Consider the following 25,763-nt stretch of genomic DNA (forward strand, 5'->3'; position numbering starts at 1 on the left):
TTAATTTACATTGGGATTTGTACATCTGGAGTAAGTCATTGGTTGGATCTTTTAAACCATCCATATTCTTTCAATTAAAGTATTTTCAATATTCAAGAGGAGCAGGTCTGACTGGAATGTCATTTTTCTCTACAACTCTGCTCTTGTGTACCTGTCTCAATCCACAGTATTCCTCTGAGTGGAAAATGCCTGCAAAATAGTCATTGTAAAAGATAAGCCCAGTATAAGCTCACAGTAGTAGTGAAAAGCAACCACCCTTTAAACTTTAACATTTTATAAATAGTGGAGTACTCAAAGTAGAATAGGCACTGGGATATTACTTCCTGTGTGTATGTGTGGAAAGGAAAAAAACAAAGTAAGATTGGTGGTGAAAACTGAAAGTTGAGAAGGAAAAAAATAGCAATGGGGAAATAGATACAGGGTAGATTAGATGGTTTAGGCTGAACGTAGAATGGAGAGAGTAGATAAAGAAATAGAAGTATGGGTGTGAAGTGGTCAGTGACTAAGAGCATGTCCTGCTTTCTCAAAGGAACTGAGTTTGGTCCCTAGCATCCACATGAGGTAGCTCACAATTGTCTGTAATTCCAGCTTCAGGGAATCCTACATTTATGGCCTCCATGGGCATCTACATATACATGCACATATCTACATGCAGACATACACATCATTTAAAATAATAAAAATTAAACTTTAAAAAAAATAAAAAAAGAAGTGCAATCGGATAACACCAACAAGTCTCTGGACTCAGATAACAAAACTCAAATACCTTGGAAACCAGACTAGCCATATTCTTTGGAAATCTTATCAAAAGGATAATGAGTAGGGGGGGGAAGGGGAGCTGGTAAGATGACCCAGTGAAGTGCTTGCCATGTAAACATGAGAACAGGAATTTTAGATTATCAACACTCATGTAAAAAGCCAGGTATACTGGCACACATCTGTAATTTCTGTGCTAGAGAGGCAGAAACAGGAGGATCTCTAGCACAGAAATTACAGATGTGTGCCAGAAACAGGAGGATCTCTGGGGCTTGGTAACCAGATAGTAGTGTATTCAATGCTCAGAAGGAAGCCTGTCTCAAAAAATAAAGTAAAAAATGCATGTTAGGATGACAACTAGCATCAACTTCTTTGACTACATACATACGGGGGCAGAGAGAGAGAGAGAGAGAGAGAGAGAGAGAGAGAGAGAGAGAGAGAGAGAGAGAGAGAGAGAGAGAGAGAACATTGAATAAAGGAAGAGGAAATGCAAAGGAGAGCACAGTGTGGGCATATAAAGTCTGAATGCAGTCTCATCAGAATGCAGGATGCAACCACAACATTTGGTTTAGTGTTCCTCTCTTGGTTCTCAGATAGTTGACACACCACTGGAAGTCAGTTCACAGATACTGATCCCATTAATGGGAGTCATAGATGCTGGACATACCTCTTGGCAATCTTTCAGGGGTTGAACTTGAATGCCATTCAGCCTCTGCAACATCTTTCACCCATGTTGGTCTGATTGGCACTTCTGGAGTCAGGTCTCACCTCTGGGCAGCCCTGCAGGAGTCTCACTGGGAATACTGTTCCAGCCCTTTAGAGGGAGGATGCAAATGCTGACCCTGGCTCTGGACAGTCCCTCCCAATCTGCTTGGACCCTGAGTCTGTATTCCACTGTAGGTTTGGACTCCAACCAGTTTTCTACCTCACAAAATACTAAAAGTATTCTTCATATGGAATTCAAGTGTGTAAATCCCATGGCATTCACTCTTAGTTTGCCATGAGTGTGGTTTCTGGGATTCAGGGACTGCTGACTCATCAGAGGCCTTTCAAAATAGCATTTCACTGCTGCTCTGGTTAAGCACTGGGAGAAGTATTTTCCCCAGTGTCTCTCCTCTCTCCACAGTTGCCAGAGGCAACTTCCTCCGTATTCCTTTTTCCCCCTTTAAAATGTCACTGAGAGTACAGTACCACTTTTCCAAAGCTCTCCATCCTAAGCATAGCTGTGCCTCAACCCTCTCTGGGGAAGAACTCTATTTAGACCATGCCAATTCCTATGGGACAGACTCTGTGTTTTTCCTGCTGTGCTTTTTCAAGTTTCATGTTTCATTCTTCTTTTAGGGTAGATACTTTTGAACTATCACCTGCATCACTTGATAGCTTTTTATTCAGCTCTCTTAGAGATTCTAGCAGATCATGCCTTCATGCCATCCACCATCTTGGATCTGCCAAAACTAAATATTGTATTGTAGCAACAACGACAAAGCCATCCTTAGACACTGCATCTAATAGACTGCTTCAGCAGATGTTCTATTCCCTCACTTACATTTTATTCTGGGCTAACAAAGGTAGCCAGTGGTGATCTAGAAGATTAAAAAAAAAACAGAGAGAGTGATTAGTTGGGTATTATGCCTATGTCTCAACATGCACTTTGACACTCTTTTGCTTATATTCAATTCATAGCCCAGTCAGAACAGCCATTCCTCCCTGACCCAAGGCTTTCCCCAATCCCAGAAAACACATTCTCTTCTTTCGCTCCTGCAAACATTTCCTGCACCAGTCTACAATCACCTTTGATTTCTCATTTGACTCTGTCCCCAGATACAGCTATTATTCTTCTGAGTATACCATGTCCTGCTTCAGGACCCTCCCTAGAGACAACTCTACACTACACACAACACATTCCAACCCATGGGAACAATGGCAGAGCTAGAAATGACCACTCTATGGGAATAGAAAGTTGAAAAGGTTTCTTGCTCTTCCAGAGGACCTGAGTTCAGTTCCCAGAACCCACATCAGGCATCATAATCATATAACCATCTATAACTCCTGTTGAATCACATCTTATACCTTCTTTTGACCTCCCTAAGTTATCTGTGCATGTGTGTGTGTGTGTGTGTGTGTGTGTGTGTGTGTGTGTGTGTGTACACACACACACGTGATGAATCTTTCTTTATCCCACCAGCTATCTCCCAAATCATGACATAGAGATTTATTATTAATTATGAAACCTTGGCTGATAGCTTAGGCTTGCTTCTAACTAGTTCTTATAACTTAAATTAACCCATATCTTTTAATCTATGTTCTTTTATATGGTACAGTTACCTTTACTTTGCAAAGCCCATGCTGCTTGCTCTGCATCCTTGGCATCTTTCTTGTGACTCAGCCGTTATTATTACCAGCATCATCTCTGCTCCAAAAATCCTGCCTAGCTATTGACCATTAAGCATTTTATTAAACCAATCACAGTGACATATATTTTCACAGTGTAACCAAATATCTCAAAACTCACACAAATAAAAATTATTTCTGAATAAAATGACCATCCTACAAATATCATTCCATTTTCTTCCATTGGTCAGAATCCAACAACATAGGAAATGTCAACAAATGATTGAAAATAACCAAACACATAGCATAGATGCCGTTATAAAAAAGAAACTGCTACATGTAAACATACAGTATTAATAGATATTAAAAGTAAATAAGCATAGGTATCAGTCACATCTTCAATCCCACCCTACCAAAAAATATTATGCAATGATTCCTATATGGTCATTCTATAACAGATTTTTATTATTTTCTTGCAACATTACAGGCCATTATATATATAGATTTTTTTGGTTTTGAGTCATTAGCTATTTGTTAATACCTGTCTCCCATGCTTGGCAGAAGCCATATATATGTCTTATTTTTATAATATATCTCCAATTTCCAAGTGTTGCACCTTGCAAAAAGAAATCATTCAGCAAAGAATATCTGAAAAATAAATAATAAAAATAGATTGTTTCAATTACTTATTATTCATAAAACACTGTAATAATAGCTCTTCTGTGTGCATGGTTGGGGGAGGGATTAAAATAGCAAGCAACTCTTGTAGGGTGTAATAAATGCAGAATAGTAGGTAATAAACTAAGAACATTGTCTGTCATTGTTGAACATTATCTCTACCAGCCAATGAGCCATTTATTGTTCTTCTTATTTACAAGTGTGTAAATATTTTCAGAGACTCAACTAATTTCAAACAGCTAGTAAATCATAAATGACTTGAGTCTATTTATCTTACATTCCTCTGTCCTGTTTTATGGAGGCTCCAAGTATTCATAATTTAGTCAATGTTTATATGCTCCCACTCTCCTAAGAACTTGGTATAGTGGGAAACAAAAGATGACAAAGTCCCTTCCTTCACTGAGTGAGCATTCAAAGTTGAAAAGATAAGAAATAGAAACAATCCAATATGTAAAAGTCATTCTTTTCAAGTTATTCAGAGAAAAAAGGATATAAATAAGGAATTGAGCATTTTACACTGGATAGAGGAGAGTACTTTCAGAGTTAACTAGGCATTTTTCTGCCCACTTAAAACCTTGGAGTATGTCAGAAAGAGGAACACCTTCCATCAGGCACATTCAGTCCTCCTTAGGAATCTCTTATACCTCTTGTGGCTCTCTGTTTCCATGACAACTTCCACCATCCAGGCTCTTGTTTTCTCACATTCTTTTTACTACAAAAAAAAATTCTGATATATCTATCTACCTTCAGTCATTTCCTCTCTTAACCTCTCCTATCCTGCACCCTACGGTTGATTTTAATTGTTCTTAATTATTCTGTTCTGGCAAGGCAAACAGAGGTTGGATCTCAGCATCCATTGCAATTTCACTGTTGTAACTTTGTATAGGGCTCAAATAAATGTAATTCTCTCTTAGCAAAGAGGGTGTCTGATTAATAAACTGTATAAAATGAGCAAATCTGCTGATAAGAGCAGTTTTTAATTCCTAAACTAGAATATGTTCAACATGGTTTTTTTGTTTCTTTTTGTTTTTGCTGTTGTTTTGTTTGGTTTGGTAGTAACAGGAAGTTGATTGTAGGACCTCACGTAGGCAAGGGAAGCCCTCTATCATTGAGCTACAGTGCCAGCAAATGTTCAGCACATTCATACACATCACCAATACCATAATAGTGCTGTAAAAACTCAGGAAAGTGGATTAGAAAAGTAGCCCTCAGAAACATGGTTAGGACTTGTATTGTATGTTGTGTATAAGAAGTCTATTACAGTGGGTGGTGGAATGCACACCTTACTTGTAGCATTTGGTAGGCAGAGGCAGGTAGATCTTTCAGTTCAAGGCCAGCCTGGTCTACATAGTGAGTTCTAGGACAGCCAGGACTACACAGAGAAATTCTGTCTTGATAAAAAGAAAAGACTACTAGAATGGTAAATTCTCTGCTTTGTCAGGATCAAACACCTCCATAAGGAGGTCAGAGGTCAGATGATGAGAAGATATGAAAATAAATTGAAATGATCTTGTGAATGGATATTCTATATAGAAAGAATAATAAGTTGTCCAGTATTGCTATATTTCATAGAACAGGCTCAAAAATTTCTGGAAACAGAAACCATCATAGTAGCTGGTCCTTGCAGGACAAGAAGCCTCAGCATCACCAGAGTGCAGGTAATAAATATTCCAGATTCGCTGTCTCTTCTCCAGATATGCTGCATACTAGCCTAAGAAGCTGGTGTATTGGTAACAAAAGATGAAAATGCCTCTTCTTTTGCTGGTTGAGCAATCTGTGTGAGAAACTGGACTAACAATCAGTTTCAAATGCGACAAGCCATGATGGATGAAAGGAAATAATGGGTAGCCCCATACTGTTGAAGCCTATAGATCAGGTGAGACTAGGAAGCATGATTAAGAAGGAGGAGTATCCTGTCCAAAGAAAGCATTCTTGGTTCACCACGAAATAATCACATACATGGCAGAGCACCTCCACCTTCAAATTCAATGCTAAAAAGACAGAGATAGATAAAATGCTGTTAGAGGGGCAGGGGAAAGGGCTCAGTGGTCATGAGTTTGTCCCACTCTTCCTGGGGAACTAAATATCGATCCCAGCACCCATGTCAGGTGGCCCACAGCTACCTGCAACTTTAGACTCTAGGGGACTTGACCTCCTTGGACACATATACTCATACATGTACCCACACATAAATAAACACATGATTTTCTATATATTTTAATTAAAATATAATTATACCACTCTGCTGTTCCCTTTCCTCACTCCAGCCCCTCCCAAGTCTACTCTGTCTACATATTAATAGCCTCATTTTCTTTGATCACTATTGTTACATATGTGTATTATGCATAAATATATAAATATAACCTACTGAGTCTGTTTTTATTGTTTATGCATATATAGTTTCAAGGCTGGCCCCTTTGAACTAGATAACTAATTAGGAGGTCCATCCCTGGGAGAGGCTAATTCTGCCTTTCTACACTCATTACTTGCCTGTAGTTCTTTGTCTGGGGTAGAACCACCTGAGATCTTTCCCCATTTCTCATTAGCATGCCTATTGATATTGCCATTATTCAGGTCTCCTATATGCAGCTATTTCAATAAGAGACTGTTTCTCAGCAGACATCCTGGTATTCTGACTCTTGCAATCAGCCTGCCTCCTCTTCCATGATGTTCCCTGCCTGAGTGATAGATGCAGGAGCTGTGATGTAGCCAATTTCCCAGGGCTAATGAGGTCATGGACCTTAAAAGAGAATCTACTACCACCACTTTCCTAGACCAGAATAATTCCTAACTACATTCTAACTCTTACCCTATACCCACAGAAAATGGGTATATATTCTACATACATAATATATACAGAGAGTGGTGTAACCTGGTGATAATTACACCCCTCATCAAAGAAGCTTCTGTTATAACAAATGGAGACAATTGCCCAAAGACACAGCTCATTCTATGACACCCAGCCACAATGAATACATCTAAAGTATTTTTAATACTTATAGAAACATGGTTTTTAAATATGTGGCCATATTATGGCCTATTTAAAATATTTTTAATCTATTATCTGACTAGATATAAGTACACACATTAACTATGTTTTTATCAATGCCTGTATGTAGCCTGAAAAGTCCTAAAATATGCTGAGAAAATTAAGTCCCGAATACCTCTTGTAGAAGTTCATAGTGAGTTATTTATTCCTTTTTCACTTCTCATGTTCTAGAGACCAGGCTAAATTGCAAATATGCTCTTTCTAGGAATGTAAATGTGATCAATTACAGGGCATCCTTCATCTCTGTTTTGGCAGAGACGTTGTTCTAGCTTCCCTAACTTCTTATTGAAGGTAATAAATGAGGGTACTTAGAATTCGTCATAAGGAGAAGGGGGTAGAATAACAGAGAAATTGACAAATCCAAAAAAATGACTTGAATATCAATTCTTACTGGAATAATATTTCACAAGGTGACTTTTTTTCTTTATCCCTTTAATCTTACTCCTTTTTTATGTTATTTCACCAGGCCAGGACCTTTTGAGCAGGAATAAACAGACAGTAGGGGCAGTAGGTATCAAGGGACCTGAGAGATGTGCAGAGTGGGACATGGAAATGAAGGGCAGCACAGGTGGCAGAACACACACACACACACACACAACACAGACACACACACACACACCAGACACAGACACACCACACACACACACAGACACACCACACACACATACACACACACACACACACACACACCAGACACAGACACACCACACACACACACACACACACACACACACACACAAAACACACACACACCAGACACAGACAGACAGACACACACACACACACATACACACACAAAACACACACACACACACACAAAACACACACACACCAGAGACAGACAGACAGACAGACAGACAGACACACACACACACACACACACACACACACACACACACACACAATGGTGCTGGGGAACAGTCAGCATTTTGAAAACTTGACAGTGTGCAGTTCACTCCAGAGATGCTTGAGAGTGGGTGATAGATCCAGGCCAGGAACAATCTTAGAAACCAGGATGAGAAATCACACTTTTTCTTGGCCTTTGAGAGACACTCATGTCCACAGTTTTTCCTGTTCTTCTTTCAGGCCATTCAGTTCTTGTCTATAATTATCTGATAAGTGACTGTATTGCTTACATTCTTGCCTTACCTCAGCCACTCGCTCTGAGCCATCACTCACAGGATAGAGCAGTGTGCATCACACCACTCCCCACTAGGAAATTTTCATGTTTCCAATACACTACCAATCATATCCCCATTCCCTACAGTTGCCCAAAACACCCACTTTCCTCTTCCTTATTCAGTAACGGGCTTTTGTTCCTACATGTCAAGACATTTATTTTTCTCTATTCTTGAGAATTTCATACATGTATATAATGAAACGTGATTACATCCACCCCAGTTTGCCTTCCTCAATTCCTCCCATATTCTCCCCAACCTGACTCCCCTTACTACTTCATGTCTTTTTTTTTTATAACTCATTAACTCCAATTAGTGTAGTCCATATGTGTCACTGTGTGGGGAAACCTATTGAAACAGAAATCCTGAGAGTGGCCAAGTCCTAAAAAAAAGAAAATGAGTCTTCCCCTCCCAGAAACTGGGGAGCAAATAGCCTGGTGACCTTTCACCCTGTCTGTACTGGACTTTGATCTTGTACAAATAATCACAGCTACTGTGAGTTCACACATATGATACCCATGTCATGTCCACAAGACAGCATTTCACAGCACACCTCCCCATCCTCCAGCTCTTTCATTCCCATCAACTACATACAAGTGTTTTCCTTTCCTTGTAGTCTCACCAGCGTTTGTTGTCATTTGTATTGTTGATGTAAGAAATAAACTGTTATAGTGCATTTTCAGTGTGAGAAGCACATGAAGTTCATCACAGTTTCAAAGTACAGGAGACACTAAGCCTGATTCTCCCATAGCTGGCAGCTGGTGCCTGCTTGTCCTACAACTTGGATGTCAGAAAGTTACAGGCAGTCTGCTAAGTAACTAAGCCTAGGATTAGAAAGGGGGCTGTCCGGAGTACCCCCATAAACTGCCCATCAGATAAGGCTTTGTGTCCTAAACCAAAAGATGAGGGATCTGAGAGAAGGAGACAGGAATGTCTCTCCATCTGCGAACCTTTAAAATCACTGTCTTGTGCCCAATCAGCTTGTAAACTGTTGCCTTTTCTCTATGCCGGAGGCTCTTTCTGCAGAATTTTATATTAAAAACTGCTTCATTGTCACTGGTCTCTTTGAGTCATTATTATTTTATTTCCCACATGATGATGGCCATTCTAACTGGGATCAAATGGAATATCTAAGTAATTTCAATCTGCATTTCCCTAATGGCTAACATTGTTGAACATGTTTTTAACTATTTCCTGGATAGTTCATTTCTTCTTTTGAAATTTTCTGTTAAGTTCCATGGCCGATTTTTAATTAAGCTGTTCATTTCCTTAATGCTCAGTTTAGTTTTTTGAGGGTTTTTTTGTGCTTCTGTATACTAATCCTCTGTCCAGTGAACAGCTAGCAAAGCCTATTTCCACTTCTGAAGGCTGCCTCTTTATTCATTCCAAGTGTCTACTCAGGACTCCTGCCTAGGTCTAAAGCTTTCCTTGAGAGATGTGAAACTCATCTTCATATACCAGTAGTGCTTATAAGATACACAGTGGTATCTTCACATATAGTGGTCCTTTCCACATACATAGTGCTATGTTCATACACAGTGCTCCTTATCACATTCACAATAATATCTTCGAACACAATGGTCCTTATTACATATACAGTGGTATGTTCCTACACAGTGCTCCTTACCACATACACAGTGGTATGTTCATACACAGTGGCCCTTACCACATACACAGTGGTATCTTCATACGCAGTGGCCCTTACCACATACACAGTGGTATCTTCATACAATAGTCCTTACCACATACACAGTGGTATCTCCATACACCAATAGTTCTTACCACAGTTCAGGTCTTGTCCACAATCTGTGTCAGTACCTTTCTTTGAGCCACTAGAAATCCAGATGTGCCAGTGGATCTTGCCCCAGTATGGGTCCCATTCTCACTCTGAATCCACAATTTGCCCAGAGCCCTCTAGGACTTTAGTATCTTGAGAAATTTATATTATTTTCTCTGCCAAACCATCTTTCTACCTCTTATTCTACTGCACAGTTGCCAGCTTCCTTTCATTTTTTGGCTTTTAATAAACTTACCATTCTCCAGACAGACCTTCCCTGATTGGTCCATCTAAAGTAGCCACTCTCCCAACTACAATATTTCCCTGTTTGATTTTACTGTACATTTTAAAACAGTCCAAAGCCATGCTTCACTACTTGCCTATTCGCTTGTCTCCTGTTCCTTATATTAGTTATCTTTTACCATCTGTCCTGGTTTGAAAGAAAAAAAGACCCCATGGAGTGGCACTATTAAGTGGCTTCATTGGAGTAGATATGGCCTTGTTGGAGGAAGTGTGTCACTGTAGGGGTGGGTGCTGAGGTCTTAGAAGCTCAAGCTATGCTCAGTGTAGTACACAGTTCACTTCCTGTTGCCTTCAGATCAAGATGTAGCAGTCTCAGCTCTTTTTCCAACACCATGTCTGTCTGCATGCCATCATATCCCACCATGATGATGATGGACTAAGCCTCTGAAATGGTAAGCCTCCCCAGTTAAAGGTTTTCCTTTATAATAGAGTTGCCGTGGTCATGGTGTCTCTTCACAGCAATAGAAACCCTAACTAGGACACCATCTAACATATTTAGCAAGGTAAAAGGGATAGTGGCTGTAGGTCAAAAGTTGAGGCAGTCTTAACTGTTTCTTCTATAGAACTCTAAATAAGCTCTCATCCAGGACTGAGGTAATATGTGGAGGCTTGAGTGGACAAGTGTTCATTTCTAAGTTCACTTGAGTTGTTGGTAATTGCCTAAGCAATCCAAATGGAATAGCCAGCCTTCCTTATTGTTCTCATCCTGAAAATCACATTGTGTCTCAGAAACTGGTCCATGGAAATTCATACTGAGGATAGCAAGAACAATGGAGTATACTGGTGTTGAAATAAAAGTGGGAAAGATTAAGAGCCAACATGCACTATGAGCAGTACTTTAATATAAACATTTTAGCATTTTTTATATTTTTAAATAATGATGATTAACAATTAAACAAAATGTAAGTTAGCTCAATAAAAATATTTTTGCCACTTTTAAGGAGGAAAAAATGATTAAAACTACCCAGATTTTATAATAGCAATAAGGTTTGGGGCAACATTCTGCAATTTGATAGTGATGTGGGGAAGGAAGTAAGAGGCAGAGATTGGGAGAATGTTCAGACTGCCATCAACTCTAAGTGCAACCAAAATGCCCAGCAGAAGTACAACACACACACACACACACACACACACACACACACAATGGGACATTCATTCTGAATTGTTGCCTTCCAATGGAGGATTCTTACAAAGAAGGGGCTTTGGAAGATTCTCAAGCTCAGCAGTGTTGGCTGCAGAGCAGAATGGCCCTGACCCTGCATCTGCCCTCCCCAGCCGTCACCGTCCCTGCTGTATTTGTTTCTCTGGAAGGCTTCCCTGCAGAGACATCCTGCAATGTTTCCATAGAATCCTCAAGCCCGCCACACCCCTGTTGTCCAGAACTGCCTTGGAGACTTGGTCACAAAATGTGTCTCTTCTCCATTACCTGGTTACCTACCACCTGGTTAACAATATGCCCATCTGCCATAAACGCAGCCACCATCCTCCTTTCTTTTCTTTCCGAACTGAATCAGCAGCCCTCAGACCAGAAAACTTCCCTGACATCACAGGATAGAGTTGAAACTCGGCTGATAGCTTTGAAAAAATGTACCCACCATTCCTGTGCCTTCCTGCTGTGCCTCATAGACATGAGAGAGAAGCTTCATTTGGGACTGTGGAAACTTCCCCTCATCCACGAATGAAGTCTGATTTCCTTTTTTGTTTGAAACCATGGTCTTTTAGTACCATAAAACTATTTCTTCATTTTTCCTCTTAGTTTTCATTGTTGTTGCTGCCGCTGCTGCTGATATTCTTGATCACTGATTGATCTAACAGGCAGCCCATTCAGCTTCTTTCTTATTCTTACCTGTGTTTCTAGAGTCATATGACTATGAAACACAAACACAATTGCTCACTCCTGGATGGCAGTTTTACTGTTGTCATGGACTTATCAGTTTATTATCACATGAGAGAAATGAATCATGTCTTATGAATATTTGTTATACTTTACATTTGATCATTCTATTTTTAACAACATAAATTTTGATATCTTTGCAATTCAATGTTCCCTTTTAAATATAGTACTTTATTCTCTCTAATACTATCAATGTTGAAACTATTAGTGCTTTTTGGACCATTAATCTAACAAGTGATTTACTGAAGAAGCAAGGGCTTAATGTGAGTAAAATGTTATTGCACCATTAAGTACTTTCTGATGCTGCAATTCTGTTAGCCAATATACTCAGTGGAAGAATTACTAAGGACTCTGAGCTAATCATAAGGCATGTGCTCCTGTTATATGTCTAACACAATTCCTAGAATTTGTGTAGATGAAGAAATTTAGAGAAAGTTGCCAAAGTCTTATATGCATTAAGACTTAAGACTGGCCTATACACCCCTGTACATCTCTGCATCACTTTTCAGTTCTGGGAGCACTTTCACGTGACAGGATATTATACATTCCACCTTCTCCATTATAGGAACAGCTGTTGTACTCATCTTTCTTTGTGGTGTTGCATTGAATCGTTAGAATATATCAATTTCCCCTCATGTCTCCTTAGATTGTTGAAAGCTTGAGCTTTTCTTGACTTCAGAGAAATGAGTTGAGGTTTTGTGTGACATTAATTCTAACTCTGAGTTTCAAAGACCAAGCAAGTGAAAACAGGGCTTTAGAGGTGGGGAGGAGTCACATGGAAAACAGAGTAGCAGTGGAGCCATAAGATAGAAACAAGTTCTTTGATCATCAGACGAAGGCCAAAGAGTCTGAGGAAGAATGGTTCTGGCACTAGGAAAAGCAACTGTGGATCTAGCCAAGGATCACATTAGTGGTATTCAGGTTTGGAAGTTACCTGATAATGGGCTCTCCACCATGTCTTGAAGGACATCTTCAAACCTAGTATACCATAACATCTAAGAGCTTAGGACATTTATAAGTAAGGGAATGAAAAGCCTCTTACCAATACTTGTGTGCTAGCATAAATACTGTCTATAGATCAGAGGAAGACAGAGTATTACGTCTGAGATACCGTATATACCCTGTTTTCCTCACTGAGCCTCCCCAGAACCTTGGGATAGGTATGTTATTCACACATCTCCTTTTCTAAAGGTAAAGATGAAGGCACATGACAATAAGATTAAAAGTACAAGCTTAGGGCCAGGGAGGCTTGGACTCATATTCTGAGTCTTCCCCGACAGAAGCTACATATTGATAAAATTATATTTTATTTTTCTAAGCTTCTCTTTTCTGACCCAAGTTTTAAAAAACAGACAAAATATAATAGTAACTACATTTTGAATTATTTCCTTCTGTTTATGAAAGTGATTTCACCCAAGGAAAGGGCATCTCAGAGGCTAGATCACTGTAAACACTCAGTGTGAGCTACCATTAATGTCAGAAAAATCAGAGAACAAAGAAAGACTGATCCAAGGTGATGTGGCTGTGTTAAGATAATCAAACTCCCTCCAATAGTCCACATTCCCTCCGAAACACAACAGGGCATCCTTCATGGGAACTTGCTGCATCAAGGAAGAGGCTCTCTCAGGCTCCACCAACTTTAACTTTAGGCCAGATCAGCAGTGAACACCTAATTTGTTTGGACTTTTCCTCACTCAAGCTCAGTAAAGCATCCAGTTTGCTCTGTTATTTCTCCTTTTTCCAATCTTTCTTTTATTTCACAGAAAAAGTAATGTGCTTTATTTAGGAAACGCTTCTCCTGGCAGTCAAAGGTCATTACCACCCAGTCTTACTTCCTCTTGTCTTGTGTAAAACCTTTGAACATCCTTCCTTGACCCATAGTAAGGAAATGTCAAACTATAATGGAATGAGCTTGTGTCATTTGGGATCATCTCAGTCACAAGTTAAAGAAAAACAGTCAAACTTACTTATGGATGAAAAATATATATTGGCTCAGATAACCTAAAATCTATGGAGTGTAATTTCTTTAGGACAGATTGACCAGGGGGACTCAATTACACTTCGGTGACTTGGTGACTGTTTTGCCCTTTATTTGGCTCTACTCAGAGCTTGGAGCCCATATTATGGCCAATCTATTCACATTTTCTCAAAAATAAAATTTATCCTTTTGTAATAGTGATAGCAAATTATTATGCCCCATGGGGGTCTGGTGTTTCCCATTGAACCCATTATTATTAAAATATGCAATTTTTGTTTTGTTTTGTTTTGTTTTGTTTTTAGATATTGAAATATTAACCATCTCTAGAACTTGGGGATAATTTAAACTTCAGAAGCAAATAGATACATAGTAGAGACAATTTTGTTTTCCTAGAATAAAACTGGAGGACTTGCATTAAAAGATAAACATCAGTAGAGAACTCTTCACTTCCAACAGCTATGATTTTTCTGACCACTGATTTTTGGATCTGTCAGGATTCCCAAGATAATAAAACTCAGGATTTGGGACTATAGTTACCAAAGGGAACAGATATGCTTGTCAGGGTACAAAGAAGTGTGGGAAGTTGTCAATAGTCACAAGATCTTTGTGATTTTAATCTTGGAGGAAGAAGTAGAAGGAACAAGAACATCTGGTGAATCTGAAAACAGGAAAGCCCAAAAATAGACAATAGTCCTGGACAGCAACAAGAATAACTTGAAAACATCAACAAAAACGAATACAGCTATGTTCTCCAGTAGTGACTGAGTACAAATAAAACCCAAGCAGCTAAGGAAGTCTAGCACATTGTACTGTCAAAACAGATTTTCCAGCACTTTCTCCCAGCAAAGGTCTCCACACTGTAAACAGCCTGCTAGAATGGAGTAAAAATTGAAATGAAACAGGATAGGATAATTTCAATCTTATACAATTTAATTTTTAAAATGATTTCCCAACACTATTGTTATATTCTATCTGTTGAAAACCAGTTACTAGTTCAGTGTCCTGAGTAAGGTTTTATATAATGCATGAACATCAGGAGGTGGATACCACTGGGTACCATTTTGTCAACTGTCTACTGGAGTGATGACTATAAGATGTGACAGGAAATAGTTTGAGAATAGTTCATCCTATAGGCCTTGAGACATTGGTAGGTTTTCACCAAGCAAATCAAAATATAAAAAGTATTGCGGACAGACATACAATATAAGTGATAATAAACACTGTTAAGAGTTCTTACCACGTAGGGAAAGCATAAACAGAGAACAGAGACCATAAGTACAGTGCTTCTGAAATGCAGGGTAAAATGTAATGAAAAATCTAATCATTTTATGCCAGATGCATAGTAAGTCCAAATTCCCTTAACAATGCATCATAGACTGAGGGGCTTAAACAACAGAAATGTGTTTCTCACTGGTCTGAAGTCTGAGAAATCAAAGACCAGGGAACCATCAGTGTGGGATGAAGGTTGTTTCCTTGGTTAGCATAAGTCTGTGGAAAAGAAAGAGGAGTGAAAGCAGGAGGGAAGGATGGAGCAGGGAGGACAGATGGACAGAAGAATGTCTCTCCTTTCTTCTTATAAAGACATTAATGTTTGACTTTGAGATGAGGGTATCAATATATGAAGTTGAGGGTTGTCTTAACTTTCTCTCTACTGTTGTGATAAAACATCATGACCAAAAGCAACTTGGGGAGGGAAGGCTTTATTTCAACTACCAGCTTAAAGTCTATCATGGAATGAAATCAGAGGAGAAAATCAAGTAGAGCAGGAACCTGGAGGCAGGAACTGAAGGAGTGACAATGGAGGAATGCTGCTTTTTTTGCTTTCTCACTCATGGCTTGCTCAGTCTGCTTTCTTATACCACCCAGGACCACTTTTTAGGGTGGTACCACCCACAGTAGGCAGGGCCTTCTCTCATCAATCACCAATCAAAAAGTTGCCCTACAGGCTTGCCTATGGGCCAGTCTGATGATGGCATTTTCTATTTTGAGGTTTCTTCTTAGATGACTTTATCTGTGTCATATTAACAAAAAGAAAAATATATAATCAACATAGTGTCTGTACAGATACTCAGTCACTAATAGCCTAAAAAGCTACCATATCATACTTGCGTTTAGAGCCAACAGTGAATTGCCAAAATTTTCCAGAAGTTTATTAATATTGTTGAGTATATTCAGGATGGCCAAAATCAATAATTTTTTCCAGATTTGCAGATTTTCCTGATTGCATATGGTAACAAAAAAGCAAAGTAGATTTAGACATTCCACCCAAGTTCTCAACTTCAATATATCCTATCTTAAGGCAGTATCTCATAAACAAAATCCAATTTCTTTAATTATGCTAGCAGAATCAAACAAGTCAATAATTAAGCAATAAGAAAATATTCCACACCAGGCAGTGGTGGTGCAAACCTTTGACCCCAGCACTCAGGAGTCAGAGACAGGTGGATCTCTGTGAGTTCGAGGCCAGCATGGTTTACATAGTGAGTCCCAGGACAGCTACACAAAGAAGCCCTGTCTCAGAAAGAAAAGAAAGAAGGAATAAAAAGACAAAGACAATATCCCACATCCAAAATATGGGATGATAAAAAACTGTTTCTCTCAGTATTAAACGTTGTTTTTCTCTAAGATGTGTAGGTGGGAAAATGATGATTACAAAATATAATTTGTAGTAAATATCTAACCACCCAGGTTTTTTAAGTAGCTAACAATAAATGGAAAGATAAGCAATTTCTAGGACCACATACTACCTAAGAACCACAGGCTGGTAAACCATGGTGTGGGATTGAATGGGTGTGCTACCCTTGTAAAAGGAAGAAACTCCGGGAATGACTTCAGGAGTTCCACTTATACTCACACTGTATCATGAATATAAGTCTGTTAAGAATTGAATGTCTGACATTATTTTCACCCCCTTTCCTCCAATATTTGACTGTCACTCTGTGAAAACACTTATTATAGTCCACCTTCTGAGAGATGTTTATTAATATGCCGGCCTCTCCCACTAGATGATGAGCCCTGGAGTGAAGAGACCTTGTCTTATTTGACTTTATATCTCTTTCTAAGCATTATGCTTAGCACAGAGAATGTTAAGAGCTTGAAGTGAATTTAAATAAAGACTTTTAAAATATAGATTACAAGAGGGCGACGCAGGAAGTACTGTTCTTGCTAACAGTATTGAATCACACAATGTTTTCAAACATTAGTCACTCAAATCACCAGAAAGTACAGATGTAAAAGTACTTAGTAAGTGCACATTTTAACTGTAAGGAAATTATGTTCACCAAATTCACTAATTATTCATTAGCAGATATAAATTTATAAACTTAAATTCTACATATATGGCAGTATCTGGGCTTCCATTCTGATCACACGGACAATAATCATCAAGTTAACATCTACTATTTACTGCCCACTGCATAGGTGATTTCAATGACTTCTGACAGACACCAACTACCCTGTGTTGAGCCAAACTTGACAGGTGAATGGTATAGTATTACATGAAGATCATCTCCATTTCAGATAGAGTACAAGATCCTAAGTCTCCAATCCATCCTAACTTATACAAAGTTTCTACTAACTTAGAGGTTCTCATTAACTTTCTAAGCTTCAATAACTTGCTAGGACAACATAGAACTTGTATTTAAAATTAAAATTTTAATAGAAACGATTCTATATATTCTCAAAAAGATAAAAAATACATCTCCCATATAATCCAGCTATATCAAACATTGACATATATCTCAACATTCTACTCCATAGATACTTGCTCATCAGTGTTCATTGATGCTTTATTCACAATAGTTAAGAAATGAAAACAACCTATCTGTCCTGATGAAGGAGTGATATAGTACATACAAACAGTAGGATACTATTTAGATATAAAGAAAACTTCAGATCATCAAAGTTTCTAGTAAATGGATGGAACTAGAGAATACTGAATTCAGTAGCCCAGACCCAGCACCATATGTTCTCTCTCGTGTGTGGTTCCTAGCTCAAAGCCTTCACATGTGAGTATATAACCTGGAGTGACTACAGAAGCCAGGGAGTGAAAAAGAAGCATGGAGGGCAGAGGAGAGGCTCCAGAAAGGATATAGCGGGACACAGGCTCAATGAAGGCAGAAAAGGAAAAAATGAGGCAGGAGAGGAGGTGTTTACCTTGGAATTGAGAAGAGAAAGAAATACAGAGGAAGAGGAGGGTGGAGGGATAAATAACACTAAGAATGTTTGAAAAAGTCATAAGGAATCATACTATGTTGTGTTTACCTAAAATTACATATTATTTATGCCACTAAGGGCTCCCCTTGCTAGCCATAGACTATCTAACTAAAACATCAGAACCAGGCATAAGAAATCTCCTTGTAAGCTGTTGCTCAAGGAAGCTCAGGTGACCCTCCCTCGTCCAAGAAAAAAAATATATTGCCATTGCCTTTGGTTGCTTTCTATAATTTGAAGGTAAGTTCCAACTGCTGAAAACACTATGCACTTTAGACACAGGACTAGGAGGAATCAAGCGATGTCTGACCCAGAAGTCTCCACTGTGAGGACTAACTTTCATGGTACTGAAAGGTGCCTTGCAAGCTGCCAAGGGAGAAAAGTAATAAATAATCCTACTCAGCTATGATATCTATAAACTACAAAAATGATCAGAACAGCAGGATATCCCAAAAAGTGCAATAGGGACACTTTTATCTTGAGGTTAGCCAACAGCTACCTAATTGGACTGAAGACCTACTCAATAGAAAAGAATGTATGTCTAGTACTGTAAACCTTGCCAATACCCATGTCTGGTTAAGATGTGGACCCTAGAAGACAACCAACTAGTGCCACTTTTCCAAATATTTTCCTTTTATATTTATTTATTTATTTTACATCCAGGCTGCATTTTCCCCTCCCTCCTCTTTTCCCAACCTCTCCCCCTACCTCTCCTTTACCCACTCACCCCCACTCCTCCTCTTTGATTCCTCTTCAGAAAAGGGCAAGCCTTCCATGGATACTGACAAAATATGGAATATCAAGTTACGGTAAAACCAAGTACCTCCTCTTAAGGAAAGTCAACCAAGTATGAGGAGTAGGGTCCCAAATACCAGCAAGAGTCAGAGATAGCCCATGCTCCCACTGTTAAGAGTCCTACAAGAGAATCAAGCTACCCCACTGCCAAATATATGCAGAGGGCCTAGATCAGTCCCATGCAGACTTACTGATTGTTGGTTCAGTCTCCTGAGTTCCTGTGAGGCCAGGTTAGTTGATTCTGTGAGTTTTCTTGTGACATTGTTGACCCCTCTGGCTCCTAAAATCCTTCCTTCCTCTCTTCAGCAGGATTTCCCGAGCTGGGCCTAATTTTTGACTGTGCAAGTAGACTGAGCCCACCCCTGACACTTCCTGGAAGGTTAGGACCCAGAGGCTGAATGGCCCAGAGACTTAGGATAGAAGACAACTGAAGAAAAAAAGTAAGATCGATGTAATGAAGCCTAACGATATTCTGCTGTACTCATAGATTCATGCCAAGCCCAACTCATCAATGAGGCTTCATTCAGCAACTGGCAGGGCAGATGCCGAGACCCTAAATATTGTCTAACTGCATTCTTAATACTTATCCTTATAGCCGTGGATAAATTTAGCATTCACACTTCATAAAAGAAGGTTCATTTTGTAGCAAACAGAGACCATTACAAAAAGCCACAGATGGGTAAAAATTCAGAGAACCACTGACTGATGGATGCCCGACCCCAAATGATACATGCACAGCATGACTTCTACATGTGAGACTCAGGGAAGAAAAGGCAGAAGGAGTCTAACAGCCAAGAAGATTGGGAAATGCATTACAAAATTATGTCATCTATATGTGATAGGTGTAAGCTACACCCATAAACTCTCAACAACATGGTTGCCTAAACAAGATCTCAGTAATGACACTAGTGTACAAGCCAACTTGAATGTGAAGATCTCATGGGATAAGGCCTTTGTACACTGGTTTAATAAAATGCTGATTGGCCAGTAGCCAAGCAGAAAGTATTGGCGGGGCAAGCAGACTAAAGGAATGCTGGGAAGAGGAAGAGCAGAGTCAGGAGTCGCCACCCAGACACAGAGGAAGCAAGATGTGAAGGCAGAACTGAAAAAAGGTACCAAGCCACATGGCTAAACATAGATAAGAATTATGGGTTAAGTGTAAGAGCTAGTCAGTAATAAGTCTGAGCTAATGGCCAAGCAGTTATAAATAACATTAAGCCTCTGTGTGATCATTTTATAAAAGACTGCAGGACTGTGGGTGAGAGATTTTTCCTGACTGTGGGCCAGGCAGGACACAGGAAAACTCCCAACTACAGGTCCCAATGCCTAGGTGAAAAGCTATAGGCAATTAATAACTTCTGAGAGAGGGAGAAACAGTCTTCTCCCAGGATTAGGCCCATAATTGGTCTTCAGTACTAAGTGATTAACACTAAAAACACACATAATAGCAACACTAAATGTACACGGAAGATTGTATTTTTATATTTATTCTCTATTACACAGGTGCTACTATTGTGGGAATTTATCAAGGCAACCCCACGTAGTTAAAAAGGAGGTTTATTTTGAGGTAACTTACAGCCGGTAAAGGTTTGGTTGCAGGATCCAAGAGAGGTGAGGTGCAATCCAGTAGGGTTCTCTGGAAAACTCAGACTCAGTCTGTCTTCCATCATCCAGGATCACCAGGAACCAAGAGAGGTGGCACATCTGGATCTTGGATCTTGAGGACTCCCATTTAAGCCCCACCCCAGGGGTGTATTATAGATAGGCAAGGCAGTTACCAGAAGCCTCACTAGGGGTAGTACTTCCAGGTCAAAACTTGAACAGCTATCCACTCCATGCTACTTTTGTGTTTTCTTGAATATCACTCATCTCTTTTATACATCCACCTGTGGAAGGAGGTGGGGTTACTCCTGAACTAATTAAGACTGGAGAGTTGATATAACAGTTTAATGGTGATTTAGCTGGGTGGTAAAGCCAAATTGGAAGTCACGCCTTCCTATATTTTTTTCTCATTTGAATGAATCCTTTATCTAACTTACATCAAGTTTACTACACATTAATAAAATTAGTAGTGATTTTTCATATCCTTTATTACAATTAAGTGATCACAATTTTCAGTGGGTAATAGGAGCGTTTTGTATGAAAGATGTTTACTAGCCACAGTAATTATCTTCAAAGCCAGAGGAAGTAATGAAATGTTAAATATAAAAATATACCTGAGTCCTAAATCCTGCCAATTCCTAATTATCCTCTAAATCTAGGGCTATAGTAAAAACATCTACAATCTCTAAGCCTCCTTTTCTGTGAATGCTTACCTATATTCTGCAGTTGGTAGGAAATCAAATGGAGCTGCTTATGCTCCTACAATCCCTTTGTTTTCCTCTACTGTTGTACTGTTCATTATACTTAATAGTTTATGACATTTCATATGATTATTTCATATTAATTATAATATAATTAAATTATATAAACACATTGTAAACTTCATAATGACAAAGAATTATACACCTAGCTCACCTAATCCCTAGAGTAGATTTAGATAATAGAAATTCTTGTTTCTAGAATATAAGATGTATGGGATTAGCCAAATATTAAAAACAAAAATTTAACCTATGCTAATTAAATCACCAAGAAAAAAAGAAACAAAGTGAGAGCACTGTTTACAATGTGCATTGACGTAGAGGAAGAAGACAATGTGGAAATCTTTGTGAAATCAGAAGCAAAGAAGAGGGCGATTGACCAGAAAAACAACAGTGTTCTAGGTATTTCAGTTTTATGGCCTCCACCGGTATTTGGTAATTGCAGAAGGTCCTGCTGAGTGGCAGGCAAGGTAGACAGTGCTGTTTACAGAAACCCTGAACTAGGGGAGCATATATTGGGGTTCATTCATCCCTAGGGGAACAGGAAAGGCATGGTGGGTCTCCATACTTTAAATGAGATTTCCCAAGGTTATAAATCTTCAGCCACAAGAAATCTACAGCTCTTGATTATGCCAGTTTGGACATGGTTTTAATTAGATATGATTGCCCCAAGGCATCTACTTGTTACAAACACAAATTCTCTCTAAATTATTACATCTAAGGGCTGGAGAGATGGCTCAGCAAGTAAGAGCACTGGCCGATCTTCCACAAGCTCATGTCTAATTCCCAGAACCCACATGGAAGCTCACAATCTGTAACCGAAGCTCCAGAGCATCCAACACCCTCTTCTGGCCTGGGTAGGCACCAGGTATTTAAAATGGTACATAGACATAGATGCAGGCAAAATACCCATCTACATAAAATAAGAAAATACATACAAGTAACATAAAACAGACTGAGCAGGTTATATTTAGGAATATACATGTATATCCATATGTCATATGGATATATATTCAAATAACAATTAATGAAAGAAAGAGTCCATGAATTTAAAGAAGATCAAGAAGGGTTATATGGGCCAGGCAGTGGTGGTGCATACCTTTAATCCCAGCACTCAGGAGGCAGATGCAGGCAGAGGTCTGTGAATTCAAGGCCAGCCTAGGCTACAGAAAGGCTTCAAAGCTACACAAGGAAACCCTGTCTCAAAAAAAGAAGAAGAAGAAGAAGAAGAAGAAGAAGAAGAAGAAGAAGAAGAAGAAGAAGAAGAAGAAGAAGAAGAAGAAGAAGAAGAAGGGATATTTGGGAGGGTTGGGAGGGAAGGAAAAGAAGGGAAAATGATGTAATTATATTATAATATAAAAAAATTAGAAAAAAAATCTAGAAGTAACCTCGAAATTTGGTATCTAATACAGGATTAAAAAATAATCAGGCTACTATCAAATAAAATTATGTGACAGAAAACTAACAAAACAGGAGTTGCAGTAGATCAACAGGCACTGTAGATGTTGGCTAGATGCTGGTGTAATCAAACATAGAAAAAATGGCAGGGAAGATTGGAAACAGAAAGAAGTCTTCTGAAGACTTGAGGTTAAACATGGCTGTGCTCCTTCAATGTAACTGGCAATCAGCATTTCACTCTCTATGCATTTCTATAGGTTTTAAATATTGGGAAATGATTATTTTTAAAGGACCCTTTCGTCTTCCATTCCTATAATTTGTTAACTAAAGGTTGTTTATGAACTTCAATTTCTGCTGAGGGACATGATCAATGCAAATTGGGTTTAACAAATAGTAGCTCATTATTTGAGTAACTAATTTGTAATTTATTGTGACTGTCTTTCACTTGAGAGGCAGAGCATTCTACTGTTATTCTATTGACTTTACAACATAAATGGTCTTGTTCAGTGAATATGCCACAAACACATTGTGCCTCTGTCCAGGTTACTTCTCCTAGATGCTGGCCAGGAGTGGTTACTTATCATATGCCAGGCCTCACCTGGTAAGGCTCTCCTTTGGAAAAAGGTTCTTTAATTGTGATACCCACCATTCTCCACAAAATAGTCAATGTTCTTTCACTTTCTTCAACAATAACTACATAAATTACATTTCCATTTTTTCCACTTGAAAACGTAGTTGGCAGCGGAAGATGTTTAACTAATAACAATTTGTTTGAATAAATGGCTCGGTTGAATCATAATTTTACTATGCATTCATTTTATTGTTATCACATATGTATGTAATTAAGGAACAGAAGATGAACTTGGGAAACATGCCAGGGTTAATGGAACTCAGGAACACGATTCAGATGGCAAGCTACCAATTGTTTCTATAAGCTAAAATAATTATGACCCAGATTTCAGATACATTTTAAAAGAAACTTTTTAAATTTCATTCTAGATCCAGAAAAGAAAGCATTTAAAGAAAGAGTGATTTGGTGCCTAGCTGATGCTTGCTTTGTAGTCACCAAGATAATGCCATCTCTCACAGCCAGGTTCCAAACAGGACAGCGGAAAGCAGAATCTTAAATGGCCAGACAAAATCCATTCATCCTGTTTAAATGGGAAACTAACAAGATAAAAAAAAATCAGTTTGGATTATCAACACTGATGGGAATGTTGAAGGAAAATTATATTTTAAAAATATCTCAGGTATTTTATTATTTAAATTTTTTATAATGCTTGCAAATTCTGCATGCTGGGATTATACTACTTAAAATGATGAAATGAGCCTGCTTCAACTTCTCAGAAGATTCTAAGTGAACTCAGTAATGAAAAAAAAAAGTTTGCAGAAAGAAAGGAAATGTCATTTCACATTTGGCAAATTATAAGCATTATATTTCATTAAATTTCATTCCTAAGAGAACATGGAATGTTTGTTTTAAATAAAGAACATACTCTGCCAATTACAGCTCTGTGATAAAAATGGAATTAATTGCATGTTAATGACTAAGCTACATTCAAAATGTCTACCAGCAGTTGCCCAGAGGAAAATTTACTTACTTAAATCATATAAAAAACATATAACAACCAGAAAATTATAAAACTACTATCAAATAATAAGAGTTTGTAATCCTCTAGAATGTTGACTTAAACTCCAAAAAAGTGATTAAAAATAGAAAAAAGTAATTAGGAAGAAATGTATATCAAATATATGATAGCAAGTAATAAGAATAACTTCAATGAACTAAGTACTATTTTATAAAATGATTCTATGAGTAACAATCATCTGAGGAATTTTTCTAATGTCCTTTCTTAAGCCCTTTTTGGCTTTCCTTTGGTTCTTGTTCTTTAATTGCTTCATTCTTATTGTGGTTCTTTAAAACCCCTGTTCTCTCATTTGTTTTTTCATAACATATAGTTCTATTGTCGCATTCTGAAACTCAAGCTGGTCTAGAGCTCACTGTGTAGTCTTCCTGTTTCAGCCTTGTCAGTACTAGAGCTACAAGCATGAACCACCATGCCCAGCCTTAGATTTATTTATTTTCACCAAGTAAATGGAGGGCCTCCCAAAGAAAGAGCCCAGTGCCAGGAGTGTGATACCTCCCCCAAAGTTATTGGTTAGAGATATTCTGGAGACCCCCAAAACAAGATGGGTCAATGCCACTTCTCTCAATTACCACCAGAACTTGCTAATGAGACCCTATAACTGAAGATAACATACACATTGTTCACATTGTGTGTGAACATTGGTCACAGGACATGGAGAAATCAAATTATTACTGACAAGGAGGCTTCCTTCCGGATGGCTAACTTTCCTGGTTTCAGGAGGAGCCATCCTGGGAGAAAATGACTAGAATGACAAGATAAGCCCAAGAGGACAGCAGTGACCAAAAAAAAAAAAAAGACTTTTTGGTGGAATTTAAGGTCCACCTCATAGAGTAAATGCTCATCTGATACTGTAAATCTTGCCAAGATCCCATGGTTGAGAAGTTCACAAGCCAGAGAGATGAACTTACCCTTATTATTGTGCTACATTAACCTAGCATCAATCTGCCTTCTAAATTTGTGTATACAACATAGGTTGGTGTAGCCCTCAGACCACATCAGAGAAGCTTCTTTGTACAGTAGATAGTAGTTAGCACAGAGATTTACAATTAGCCATAATGCAGTTAATAAGTGTCTCTTGTGGTGGTATTGTGTTCCCCAAAATATTGTGCACACTAATAAGCTTATCTGGGGTCAGAGAACAGGACAGTTACAATATTAAGCATAGAGATTAGGCAGTGGTAGCACACACCTTTAATCCTAGCATTCCAGAGGCAGAAATCCCTCTGGATCTCTGTGAGTTCAAGGCCACATTGGAAACAGCCAGGCATGGTGACACACGCCTTTAATCCCAAGAAGTGAGGCTTTAATCCCAGGGAGTGATGGCAGATAGCAGAAAGGTATCTAAGGCTTGAAGACCAGAAACTAGAAGCATTTGGCTAGTTAAGCATTCAGGCTTTCAAGCAGC

The sequence above is a fragment of the Peromyscus maniculatus genome, chromosome 2, assembly GCF_049852395.1.
Source record: "Peromyscus maniculatus bairdii isolate BWxNUB_F1_BW_parent chromosome 2, HU_Pman_BW_mat_3.1, whole genome shotgun sequence".
In the NCBI taxonomy this organism is placed as follows: domain Eukaryota; kingdom Metazoa; phylum Chordata; class Mammalia; order Rodentia; family Cricetidae; genus Peromyscus; species Peromyscus maniculatus.